Source organism: Cricetulus griseus, chromosome 8 (assembly GCF_003668045.3).
Source record: "Cricetulus griseus strain 17A/GY chromosome 8, alternate assembly CriGri-PICRH-1.0, whole genome shotgun sequence".
NCBI lineage: Eukaryota > Metazoa > Chordata > Mammalia > Rodentia > Cricetidae > Cricetulus > Cricetulus griseus.
Window position 1 is genome coordinate 50194682 of NC_048601.1, and position 13900 is coordinate 50208581.

The following is a 13900-nucleotide window of genomic DNA, read 5'->3' on the forward strand; positions in this document are numbered from 1 at the left end:
CACACACACACACACACACAATGGGGGCTGATCTAAGAGTAGAAATTAGGAGGCAAGGAGAGATAGTTTTGAGACATACTGGACAGAATTGGCTCTTTGAAACAAAGATGGAGGAGATAAAGATGAAATAGCTTTTTAGAAGCTTTTGGGAAACAACTCTGGCCCTAAAACTTTTAAAGCAAGTGACTTGGCTGGTGAGCAATCTCCCTATGCCCACAAGCTTGGGGAGAGCAAGTATACAGTTCTGCTTCTCACCAGTACAGTAAGATGAGAGATGGAGCAGGCTCAAGAAGAAACACAGCTTTTGCTTTTCAGGTTAGTCTATCCCATATGGAGATGTCTAAAGGCATTTGAGTTTAAAGTTTGAAGGAACATTTGCAGATTCTTCTTATGAAGCCCAAATATGTATATCATAGGCCAATAACTCTGATGAATATGGATGGAAAACTCTCAAAGAAATAGTTGCAAATCAAAGTCAAGAACACATTAAAAAGATCATCTACCATGATCCAGTTGGCTTAATTCCAGAGATACAGGACTGATTCAACATATGTAAACCAACAAACGTAATCCACCATATAAATAGACTCAGGGATAGAAACATCATAAACTCCTGGGTAGATGCAGAAAAGGCCTTTGACAAAATCCAACATCACTTCATGACAAAACCCTGGAGAACCTGAGCACATAGGCCACATATTTCTGCATAATAAACACAACATACAGTAAGCACAGGGCCAATGCCTTGTTAAGTGGAGACAAGGAATTTCTGCTAAAATCAGGAACATTATGAGGATGTCCATGTAATTCCTACCTCCTGCTTGATATAATGCTCTGAGTCTTAGCTAGAGCAATAAGACAAGTGAGGGAGACAGTAAACCTCAATTGCTGAAGAGTTTTAAAACTCTTTCAATCATAGAATATGGGGAAATCAGCTGTTATTGACCTGGAAGCTTCCTCCTTACTGACTGACTGGTAGGTGCTAGGCAAGCTGCCAGAGGAGAAAAGCAATCTATCTTACCACTAGCTTTATGTCAGACAGATGAAGCAAGAGAGGAAGAAATCAGAGCCACAGTCCCCATTGAAAGTTTATTCCCCAAACCTAAACAAGACCTTTCATGAGGCTGCACCTCTCAAACACATCCTAAGAGAATCATGGGAAGGGATGAAACCCTCAATGCATGGGTCTTATCCAGGCCACCTGGGAATTCAAATATTGAAGATGGCAAAGGTTCTGAAAATGTACTCCCCAACAAACTGCACTAGAATTTTTCCTGTCAGTGTCTACCTACCCATAACTATTAGAAAATCAAGAAACAATAACTTTACTGTTTGGGCTCTGTTTGTTACAAAAATTAGCCAGCCTTTAGACGTTGTTTAAACTGTGTACAGTGATGAGAGCCTATAATCTCAGCCACTTGCAAGGATCCCTGCTGAGACAGAAGAATCACAAGTTCAAGGCCATCCTAGGTAACTTGGTGAGACTCTTTCTTGAAGTAAAAAGTAAAAGGAGTGTTAGGATTATGTCTCCATGGTGGAGTATTTGCCTAGCATGTGTGAGGCCCTAGGTTCACTCCCCAGTTACCCTCACTCTCAAAGAAGTAGTTTGCCAATGTTGTTAATCAATACTCACTGTGCTAGACAGGCGTCTATAGAATGAAATATGACTTCCTCTTCTCAGTGCAGTGCAGAGGAATTTAGGCTTCATGGTGGTCATATTTTGAAACTGATATCATGTTCATTTTTCATTGGATTTTCCATTGGGATCTTGACCTACAAGTTAATTACAAAACAACTGGGGACAAATGACATCATTTCTTAAAGATCTTTAGGAAACGACAGTGAAATTTAAATTGGAAGCAGAGACCCATGAATCATTTTCCAGGAAGCTTTAAAACCCATCACAATAGCTTTGCTCTTGTTTTTTCTGTGGCTCTTGATTCTGTTCCCAAGGCCGGTCTCCTTAAGATTAGTGCGCTATTCTTAGAAGACTGCATGCTCTCTTCTCTCACTGGTTCAAAGACAGACTCCAAACCAGTCTTTCATGATGAAAGGGGAGGAAGGCTTGCTTCTATAATCCCTAGCTGAAGAGAGCCTACCACCAGGACAGAGCTATAGGAAGCCATGACAGCGGGCAGGAGGGAGACCATAATGTAACAACAACACACAGCACACTGTTGTTCCTATAGCTGCATAGTTTAGCCAGCACACTGCTGTTGGTCAGGCTTACTAGCTCCCCAGTGTTACAGATGAGAAAACACATTTGCAGAGACAGACTGTTTACTATGCTTAGCTGTGGAATTGCTGCTTGGCCTTGAGCTGTTGGCCTGGTTTAAAAGCTTTAGGTCAGAATCCCTCCCATTAATTTTCTTGTTGACTGATGTGTTGGGGGAAGGTAAAATGAGCAACCAAGATTTCTAGGTTAACAGCTTCTGTTTGAAGAATGTGGGGCGGGGGGGGGGGGGGCTTTGAGGGAAGAGAGAAACCAATATTTTATGGGTTGTGGGTACCAGCTGATGGGGAGAGATGCTTATGACTTGTGTCACAGGCATGTTTCCAGAAGAGGTGCAACGACTTTACAGATGAGTAAAGGTCCTGTCTAGAGATTTGTAAGTGTATTTGAACTTGAGCAGACCTAGGCTGGATAGCTGCCAATGACCAGCCTGTACCTTCTGTTTCAACTTTCTGATGTGCATATATTCCTGCTCTCCTGTCAAGGTGTTCAATTTTATACCAACATTTTCCTTCTTTAGTCAATTCATCATATTTGTGGAAGTTTTAGGTTATGTTACCCAGAAGTGGACCATGTGCTAAGCAATTGTAAGGTGATACCATGAACCCATGACTGCATGATGAGGAAGTCAGAAGAGAAAGAAGGGGCTGGAGAGAGATCTTGTTTATACGCTAACAAATAAAGCTTTCCTGAAGATCAGTGGTTAACTAGCCACTAGTTAACCATGGAGGTCTGGAGGTCTGTACAGACATACAGGAAGTGAGAAGGCTGGGCAGAGAGAGGAAGTAATAAGGCAGAAAAAGATAGGAGCTCAGTCTTTTTTCAGCTGGGAAGTTGCGTAGGTAAGGTGACTGTGGTTTTACTCCTTCATCTCTCTGATCTCTCAGCATTTCCCCCTATATCTGACTCTGGGATTTTATTATTAAGACACATTAAAACTCATGTTACAACCCAGAGATTAAGAGCATGGGCACGCGCGCACGCGCGCGCGCGCGCACACACACACACACACACACACACACACACACACACACACACACACACACACACACGTAAAGCTCAGAGGACAAGTTCAGATAGCATTTCTCAGGCACCTTCCATTTTTTCTTTGTGTGTGTACATATCTGTGTATGTCTGTGCAGGCACATGCGTGTCCATCTGCTTGCCCATGGAGGCCAGAAGCCAACCTTGGGTTTCTTCCTCAGTTGTTCTTCACCTTATTTTTCAAGACAGAGTCTGTCATTTTATCTGGAAACTCACTGGTTCAGCTACACTGGCTGTGCAGTTGGACCCAGAGATCTGCTTCTCTCTGCCTGCCTGCACTGGGTTTACAACAAATGCCCTTGCTTGATGCTTTTTTGTAGGTTCTGGGGATTGAACTCTGGTCCTTGGGCTTGCACAGCACTCATTTACATGTTTAGTCATCTACCCTGCCCTGCCTTACTTTTTGTTTGAGTCAGGGTTTCTAATTGGCCTGGAACTCTCCAATTAGGCTAGACTAGCTGACCAGTGGACTCCAGGAGTCTAGCTGTCTCCGTCTTCTGTCTCTCCATCACTGGCATGGCAGGATGCATGGCTTTTTACTTATGCTGTGGGGAACTCAGGCTCATGCTTGCTATCAACATCTCCCCAGAGCAGAATTTTTTTTTTTTTTTTTGTTTTGTTTTTTGAGACAGGGTTTCTCTGTGTAGCTTTGGAGCCTATCCTGGCACTGGCTCTGGATACCAGGCTGGCCTCTAACTCACAGAGATCCGCCAGCCTCTGCCTCCCGAGTGCTGGGATTAAAGGCGTGCGCCACCAACGCCCGGCCAGAGCAGACTTTTTACTCTCTAATGCTACCTTCTGCCCATAGGGTATGGCTGGACAGTAACTTCTACCTCTAGATCTCAGTTTGTTGCTTTCTAAAGAGAAGGCTTGGGCACATGATCATACACACACTTCACATTCATACTCCGTGGTTCTATGACCCAAGGCCTGTGGTGGTCCTGAGGATGACTCTCAGTGTTAAGAGTGCTTACAAGGCATTGGGTTTGATCCCCAGCACTGCAAGAAGTGAGCCAAGTCTTGTATATATGCAAAGAAACAGGTCGATGCTCTGGACCATCAGCACCATGACCAGTGTGGGTCAGTTGCTATGGCTCTCTTTCCTGAACACTTCTTTGGCAACAGGGCAAGAGCTGAATGCGGCTTTTCATTTTTCTAACAGCACAATGAGCTCACGGCACTACTGTCACCTCTATTTACAGAACAGCAAATGAGGCAAGGTTGACTATTTGTCTGCACTGCATACATGGTAAGTGATGGAGCTGGGGTCTGAACTTAGGCCAGTCTGAGTGATAGGTGCTGTATTCTGCTGCTTGCTCCTGTGGTGGGGTAGTTTTGAACTGCCATATGTGGTGCCTGTTGCTCTGTAATTATTATAAGCCCCACCCAGGTCTGTCCGACAGATGTCCATGTGACAAACTGTGTCCTAGGATGGAAACATATTATTGACAAACACTTCTTTATGTGTATTGCCATTGCCATCATGTTAGCCATGGCTTCTGGAGGGCTATGGCATGCCCAGCACGATTCTTGGTCCTGCACACTTGCCTGTACATTCTACATGTGTAAGACTCCATGGCATAGGGACAGTCATTGTCCCCCACTTTGGCCGGATCACATGGTATTATGAGTCAGGGCTTCCTAGAGGAGCAGAGGGGATAGAAGGGTACATTAGATGAAGGAATGTGTTAGATTGGCTTACACAACAGTGGCTGGGTAGTCCAACAGTTACCATCCCCACACCAGAGAACATAAGAGTCTGGTCGCTGTTCTGTCCTCACAGCTGGATGCTGCAGTCATCCCACTCTGATGCTGAAGGTGTGGAAGATTCCTGAAGAAGAGCTGGTCTCCAGTCTACACGGGAAGGCTGGTGGAGCCAGATTTAGACAGCAGCAACACAGAATAGATGCATCAACAGGAACAAAGGTGGTCAGGCAGAGCAGCACTTCCCCTTGGTCCTCTTAATGTCTGGGCTGTCTTCCAGAAGGTGCTGCCCACTCTCAGGGACGGTCTTTCCCCCCAGTTGACCATTCTGGGAAATCAAAGTTAACAATTACACATGGCTTGTGAGCCTGGATGCTGACTTTAGGGGGCATTTATGTTCTCCAGCTGGAGCTTTTCCAGACATAGGCATGGCTCTGCATGTTGGAGCTTGGACCTATCTTATCGTCTCCCCTGGAAACCAACAAGGGGAGATGAAGGAGAGCCTCCTCACTTTAGTCAAGGTTATCAGGTGTTAATGGTAGCTTAAATGGGAGTACACCCAGAAATACTTTTGGTGAATACTCTCTGCCTGTGACTTGGATAACATCCAAATACATTAAAAAACATCCATTCAGAACTTTGGTACCTTCTAGCTCCTTGTGATTGTATGAGGACTGTGTGGCATATTGGTGGCTCATAGATTCTGTGCTGGATGATTTTTATGTCAGCTAGACAGAAGCTAAAGTCATCTGAGAGGAGGGAACATCAATTAAGAAAATGCCTCCATAATGTTGAGCTGTAGGCAAGACTATAGGGCATTTTCTTAATTAGTGACTGTGGGGAAGTGGGAGGACCCACCCCATTGTGGGTGGGGCCATCTCTAGGCTGGTGGTCCTGGATTCTATAAGAAAGCAGGCTGAGCAAGCCAGTAAGCAGCACCCCTCTGTGGCATCTGCATCAGCTCCTGCCTCCAGGTTCCTGCCCTGCTTCAGTTCATGTCCTGACTCCCTTCGGTGAACTATGATGTGGAAGCTTACACCGAATAAACCCTTTCCTCTCCACATTGCTTTGGTTGTGGTGTTTTGTCATAGCAAGACAGTATCTATTCCCTGCTGTTACCTGTTATCCCTGATCCAAGGCGATAATGCTATTCTGCTCTGTGATAGAGTCCCTTTGGAAAATGGGCTTTTTTCTTTTGACATTATATTATTTCCCCACCTTCCCTTTTCTTGCTCCATCCTCTCCATGTACTTTTTTTGGAATTTCTTTGGAAGTTCATGACCTCTTTTTTTTTTTTTTAAAGATATAGACATTATATATATACATATATATATATATATATATATATATAATACATTTATTCATAATTATACAAATACCACTTGCTCAGTTTGTATGTTACTTGTATTTTTGGTTGTGAACCTAGCAGCCCCTGTTTGTATGTTACTTATATGTATATGTTTATCACGGCAGATCATATGCTAATGGATAACCAGTTGGTGTGCTCTTCCCTGGGGAAGACTATTTCCATTTTCAGCATTCCTTAGTTTCCTGTAGCTTTTTGTCTATGGTCGAAGCCTTATGAACTTTCCACCTTGCACATTAATATGCCTAATGGTGTGGTCCTTGTTCAGATCATGTTTCGGCAGCCATGGTTATGGGACTTCATGGGTGCAGCTTCTCTGACATTTCTAGGAGACACAAGCTCACAACAAACTCTCTGTTCCTTTGGCTCTTACAGTCTTTCTGCCCTGCCTCCCCTTCCACAGTGATCGCCTAGCCCTAGGTGAAGGAGTTGTGTTGTGGATGTTTCAGTTGCAGCTGGGCCCTACCACTCTGCATTTTGATTGGTTGTGGTGTTTTCTGTAATGGTCTCTATCTGCTGCAAGGAGAAGCTTCCTTGATTAGAGGTAATAACTACACCTATCTGTGGGTATAAGGATAGCTATTTAGAATGTAGGTAAGAGATTATATTGGTTTAGTGAAGTGGAAGTTGTAGGTTCTCCTCCAAGATCCATGACTTCACTAGTCCTGGGTAGTTGGCTGGGTTTCCAGTACCAGGCATGATTTCCTTTTTGTTGAGTGGGCCTAAGCCCAATTAGAGAGATGTTGGTGACGGCCAAGGTATTCCTGCTGTTATCGGACCCTTAGGATTATTGTGCCATGCTGGCCATTGCTTTGGTTCATAGACATCAAAAATGGGTAGTAATGTTGCTTGCTTCCCTCCCTTAGGATGCTTACAGGCACCTTCTGGTATCATGAAAGGAAGTCCTCAGGGAGGAGGCTTTTTAGGTCAGATCCATCTCAGGAGCCTCTGGGTCCTGTGTCCAAAGTGCATGGTGTCTTCAGCAATAAGGCTTACCTACCTCCCTTCTCTGGGAGACAAGCAAGAGCTACAGCAATAGCCTATCATGCTTTGGGAGTCCATTGGATAACTAACCCTGACCTGCAACTCAAAAAGATGGCTTTCATGCTTGGTGTTTGGGTTTTTATTAGATAGTCTATGGCTTCTGGGGGGAGCATTGTTAGCCCAGATGGGGAATTTTCATTTAAAATAAGTATGTATACACACACACACACACACACACACACACACACACACACCCCACACACACTTACATGTATTACAGTTTTTTTTTTTTAGGTAGATAGTTAATAGTATGATTCTTTATGACTTTTCAGACATCTTTACTATTATTGTACCTTCATTCTTCTGTATTGATCTCCCTAATTAAAGCCTCCTCCATTTTCCCCATCCTCCTTTCAGATCACTTATTCATAGTTGCCACCCTCCCCCAGCATTTTCTAAGTGAGGACATGTAGTCAAAGACTGGCCATCCATAGACATATGTGATAACTTCTTCACTGGGTTATCTAGGTACTCATTCATCAAGCCATTTATTATTCACAGATCCATTCATTCAATAATGCCACATCAACTCAAGGTCATTGTCTAGATGAAGGACCAAGGAAACTCAAAAGGATGAACAAGAGAGTCAGAAACTCCCAAGATGGCTGAACAGACACTACCGACAGAGGATTGAGGCACAGAGAAATAAAAAACTGTTAATTAGAGAATTAAATAAAGAGGCAGTGGCACTTTTCATTAATCCAATAGTAAAATATAAAAGATCACCATGTTGAAAAACATGGACTTGGGAAGATAGTAAGATTATTCCAGTTTCGATATGACAAAAGTTTTTCTCAAATTTGAAAAAGAGGAGAGCTTGGCTTGTTTCTAAAATAAATAATCATTTGATTAAAAATGAAAGGGCATCTTTAGTATTTGCTTTGGGAAATGTGATTTTTGTTGTTATTTGGTAGGGTTAAAATTAGATCACACTAAGTTCAGTCGTATTTTACTTGTAGCTCATTTGATCCTAACCTGTTGTAACTTTAAGCCATCTCAAAGCCTGTTGTCAATCAAAATATATTTGCAGTTCTTTTGACAGATACAAAAACAGTTTGTAGTGAGAAAGATGGGAGAGGGAGGGAGAGAGAGAGAGAGAGACAGACACACACACACACAGAGAGAGAGAGAGAGAGAGAGAGAGAGAGAGAGAGAGAGAGAGAAGAGAGAGAGGAGAGAGAGAGAGAGAGAGAGAGAGAGAGAGAGAGAGAGAGACCTAGCTTGCTTTTAAAGGTGACAGCTACAAATTCAGATGTGTCGACTTCTCTATATAACATCAGCTCTATTTGCCCCCTGTTGCATCATTTAGTGTGTGGTGTGTAGTGTGTGTGTGTGAGTGTGTGAGTGTACATGTGCGGGTGTTGTGGTCACTGATCAGTCTTTCGGGTCTTCCACCTTAGCTTCTGGGGGAAGATTCTCTTGTTGAACACAAAGCTCATCTCTTTGGCTAAGGTGGCTAGCCAAGAGCTCCAGAGAACCTCCTATTTTCCCCTCCCTCTACAGAGCTCATGGCACAGACTGCCATGCCCATTTAATCCACGCTGGGAATCTGAACTGTCCTCATGCTTGGTCATCAGACACTTTATTGACTGAGCCATATTCCTAGGCCCTCTGTGATTTAAAAACGTTTGTCTGGCCTCTCCAATTAGCACACTAGACATAACAACCACTGTGAGGTAATCAGGGTAGATTTTCTGGTCTGGTTCTGGTCAGTAGAACTTTCTGAATTTGTATAAATCTTATATCTTTACTGGTCAATCTGGTGGCAGCCAGAATGTGTGGCTACTGATTGAGTACTTGAAATGTAACTCTCTGGCTGAGGGCAGTTTAATTCAATCTTAAGAAACTCAAGTTATACCTAAATGGACATCTGTGAGTAATAACTCTCGTATTGCACAGTGTATCATTGTGTGTATGTGTGAGGTGTCTGTGTATACATATGTGTGTGCAGATGTACATATAGAGACTAGATGTCAGTCAGTACCAGTGTCTTCCTCAATTGCTCTTTCCCTCGTTTTTTGAGATAGTCTTTCACTGAACCTGGTGCTCACTGATTTTGCAAGAGCACCTTGGGGATCTGCCTGTCTCTGCCTCCCCATTGCCGAGATTACATCTCCCCTGCCACTGGACAACGCATCTTGAGACATTCACCTTACTGAAGGGAGCAAAGCACTTCTGGGTGCGGTACTTTGTGCAGAGACAAAGAGGCTTCCATGCTTCCAAGTTTTACTAAATATTACCAATCTACAATCCTTGCCTTAGTTAGGGTTTCTATTGCTGGGATGAAACACCATGATCAAAAAGCAAGGTGGAGAGGAAAGGGTTTATTTGACTTATACTTCTGTATTGCTGTTCATTGTTGAAGGAAGTCAGGATAGGAGCTCAAACAGAACCTGGAGGCAGGAGCTGATGCAGAAACCATGGGAAAATGCTGCTTACTGGCTTGTTTTCCCTGGCCTGCTCAGCCTCTTTTATAAAACCCGCAATGGGCTGGGCCCTCCCCCATCAATCACTAATTAAGAAAATGCCCTACAGCATGATTATGGAGGCATTTTCTCAGTTAAGGTTCCCTCCTTTCAGATAACTCTAGCCCGAACAACCCCATTGTCCCTCTAATCATTTTGTTCATTTGATGTTTAGGAAGCCACCGCCATGTGATTGGTTTGTAGAGATACACTGGTACATGGACTGGGTAGAAACCCTGGCACTTGTGTAGCAAAAGAAGAAAATGTCACCACCCAACAAATATGTAACAAACGTGTATAGAGTGTCCACAAGTCAAGGAAAACGGTCTGGAGTAGGGATGCTGTGGGTGCTGTGACTGTGAATGAGAAAGGCCTTGTGGGGAAGACAAAGGAAGAGTTGGAATGTGGTTGTCTGGCCAGGGAGTGTGCCAGTTGGAGGGAACTTGGAACCAAAAGGTCTAAAATCACTTAAGATCCCAACAGATTCAGGGACAATTAGGGAGCTTTGTTGGGAAGGAAAAGAGAAGCCAGAAAAGACTTGCAGGGGGCTGATCCCTATGGAAGTAGATGTCTGCCCCGGGCAGAGCCACTAACATTTGCTAAGGAGATACTTTGGGGTTGTGAGAGGAAGAAGTCCAGGATAATTCCCAGAATTTGGACCAATAATGGCAAAACTGTAGTGTTGTCATTTAGCCAAGAAGGTGAAGCACATTTATAAGGATTCTTTGACATATTAGGAAGAGGCTAAAGCATTTATGCTCTGTATCTGGAAATGAGCCACTACCCCCTTGCTTGGGCCCTGGCAGAGACCAACTATGGGCTTGGTTGTTACTTGAGAATCCTTCACAGTTCTCCTGGAAGCTAGTATGTCTCAGAGCTGATGCTTGAGATAAAATCATCAGTGGAGTCCACTATTACTTGTTACGAAGGTGGGGAATATGTGATCGATTTCTTTACAGTTCTCAAATGAATGACTTCACCTTATATAATTGTTCACGTTAATGTGATTGGATTCTTGAGAAATGCCTCTTCCTAGGGATCAATGCAAGGAAAAGATTGACAGGGCTAGGCAGATTTCTTCTCTGATAGCTGGCTGTTTCGTCTTTCATAGTCGACTAGAATCCCCTGCAACATGGGCTGATGTGTGCCACTGTATTAAGATGCTGTGCAGAGCTACTGCTATTGCCATTCAATCCATTTCTTCGTGGCTTGGGTCATTGCATATGATTGATAAGTGTTGGGTAACTTAAATGCATTTGAATGAACAAAAGAGACCACTTCAGTACATGACCTCAGTACATGAAATAACACTGTTAAACATTCATTAAGCACTTATTCTGTGCTAGGTACCAAAGGTTTAGTAGTGCCAATGGGGAGATCTGTATGGGCAGTATTTCATCATCATTAAAGCAATATTGATTGGGAACCTACTTCACAAACACAGCACAGCATGAGATCCAGTTCTCCCATTATGTAGCTCTGTTTCATAGGGATGCTCACCATACCACATAACTGTTCCACTGAGTATTCTAAGCTCACAGGAGCGTTGAGCTTAGACATTCCAAAGAACATTGTTTCTTTCCCCTTTCTTTCCTTAGACATGTGCTAAGGACATTTTCTCCGTGTTATAAACCAATGTCTGAAGGCCAAACAGGGTTAGTAATTTCCCAATACCTGAGCTATTGGGCAAGTTGTTCTCAGAGGGGTTGTTTTGGCTTCCAAGGGACATTCAGCAATGTCGAAGATGTTTTTTTCCTTTCTTGGTTTGCAAGGTGCCTGTAACAGGAATAATATTGGGGGTTCAAACTGAAAGATCAGAGAAGTAAAGTAGCCAAGCCAGTGACTCTTGCCTCTACCTCAGACCAAAACAGGTGATCCTGTCTCCACGAATCCTCACAGTACAATCCATACTGCACTGCTCTCCACCAAGCCTCAGACTTCAATCCTCTGAGTTCCTAGATTCCTCTCTTTGCCCAGCCATATCACTCCCGTCTCCACCTCCCTAGTGCTGGATTAAAGGTATGTGATCCCAAGTGCTGAGATCACCTTTGTGTGAGCTGTTTCTCTTTTAGACTGGATCAATTTTGTGTAGCTCAGTGTGGCCTTGAACTAACAGAGATCCTTCTGCCTCTGTGTCCCAAGTCCTGGGATTAACGGTGTGTGTCACCCCTGCCTGGCCTCTATGGCTGTGGCTAGCTTTGCATTTTGATCTCCCGTTGCTTTATCAGATAATAAACAATATATCACCACAGGTGCCACTGGTATCTAGTGAAGAAACCAAGGAAGCCGCCAAACACCCTACAGTGCATAGGGCAGGCAGCCCTATGATGAAGTCAATCAACCTAATGCCAGCTGCCTTAAGGTTGAGAAATTCAGTGTGCTTAACCGGGAGTGCATCAGAGCTGTGGCTCTCTTTAAGTCACAGGTAAAGGAATGATAATTCTAGAAACACGCATATATTGGTATATTGACATTAAAAAAAATTAGACATGGAGAGAAAGCCAGAGCCTGTTTGCAGGAATCACAGTGGCAATCAGAGTCCTACTAGAGTGTAATCATGTCCCACAAGGGAGGGGCTGTCATGGCCATGAAGGGAAAGAACTGTGTGGCCAGCACTGTGGACAGGTGTTTTGGGTGACAGACTCTCCATAGGCCTGTCTGGGCTGGCCACCAACATCCAGACATTTATCCAGCGCCTCAAGTTCTGACTGCACCTGTATGAGCTGAAGGAAGGTTGGCAATCAAGCCTTACACCCTCATGAGCATGGTGGCCAACCTCTTGTATGAGAAACAGTTTGGTCCCTATTACACAGAGTCTGTCATTGCTGGGTTGGATCTGAAGACCTTTAAGTTTTCCATTTGCTCTCTAGACCTCATTGGCTGCTCCATGGTGACTGATGACTTTGTAGTCATTGGTACCTGTGCCAAACAAATGTATGGGATGTGCGAGTCTCTCTGGTAGCCCAACATGGATCCAGAACACCTGTCTGAAACCATTTCCCAAGCCATGCTGAATGCTGTGGACCAGGATGCTGTATTGGACACAGGCGTCAATGTTTACATCATTGAAAAGGACAAGATCACCACCAGGACACTGAAGGCCTGGATGGACTAACACTGTGCTCTGGTCCCAGTTTCTTTTTGTTGTTTTTGTTTTTTTAATAAAACTGCTTTTCTAAAAAATAAACCAACCAACCAACCAACCAACCAAACAAGCAAACAAACAAAAAACTCAAACATGAACCAGTAGAAGATGTTTCACATTCAAATCATTGCAGGTCACAGGAGGCATGCCTGTGACAGTTATGCAGTCCTGGGTTCCTTTTGCCTAATTTGTTTCCTGTCCATCATGACATATAGCCTCTGTCACATATCCTGTCTGCTTCGAGGCTCTGTTTACCACGCACCTATAATCAATGGGTCCATGGAGTCTGATCCCTGTGACACAGTGAGTCAAAATAATCCTGCCCTCTCTGGATTTGTCCCCATCGGGTGTTTTGTCATGGTGATGAGAATTCTGACTAATGCAGGGGTCTTTAGACCATTAAGTCTCCCAGCATTTTCAAATTTCCAATTGTTTGCCATCAGATACAATTTACATCTTCTGGTTGGATTAGTCATTGTCTTCTTCCCCCAACTGGTTTGTAGTTTCATGAAGACAGAGATTCTTCTCTTCATTTCATGCTCTCCTTTACCACACAGAACAGTGAACGACCAACACCTTGGAAACATTTGGTTCCAAACACGCATCTGATGACAGAGAGAATTTTAACTCACATAGACACAGGTAGAGGTAGATGCTACCATGACAATGCATTGTGTTCTACATCTGGGACACCATGGAACCCTGTTTAATAAAAAGCTTTCCAAATGGCTCCCACAGGTCCTTGCCTCTCCTATGTCATCTCTTTCCTTTGGATGAAGGGTGGTGTCACATCCCATCCTGTGTAGCTTGGGCCTGGAAACCTGACTTACGCTGAAAGAGGGTAAAGAAAGGATCGACACATAGGCACAGATGTAGAAAATCTGTGGTAAGGTGTGTTG

At 43.7% G+C, this 13900-nt stretch overlaps 1 pseudogene; it reads left to right on the plus strand.

Moving 5' to 3' along the window:
* The first annotated feature begins 1394 nt into the window (after positions 1-1394).
* On the plus strand, positions 1395-12971 carry LOC100751111 (annotated as a pseudogene).
* Positions 12972-13900: the final 929 nt, after the last annotated feature.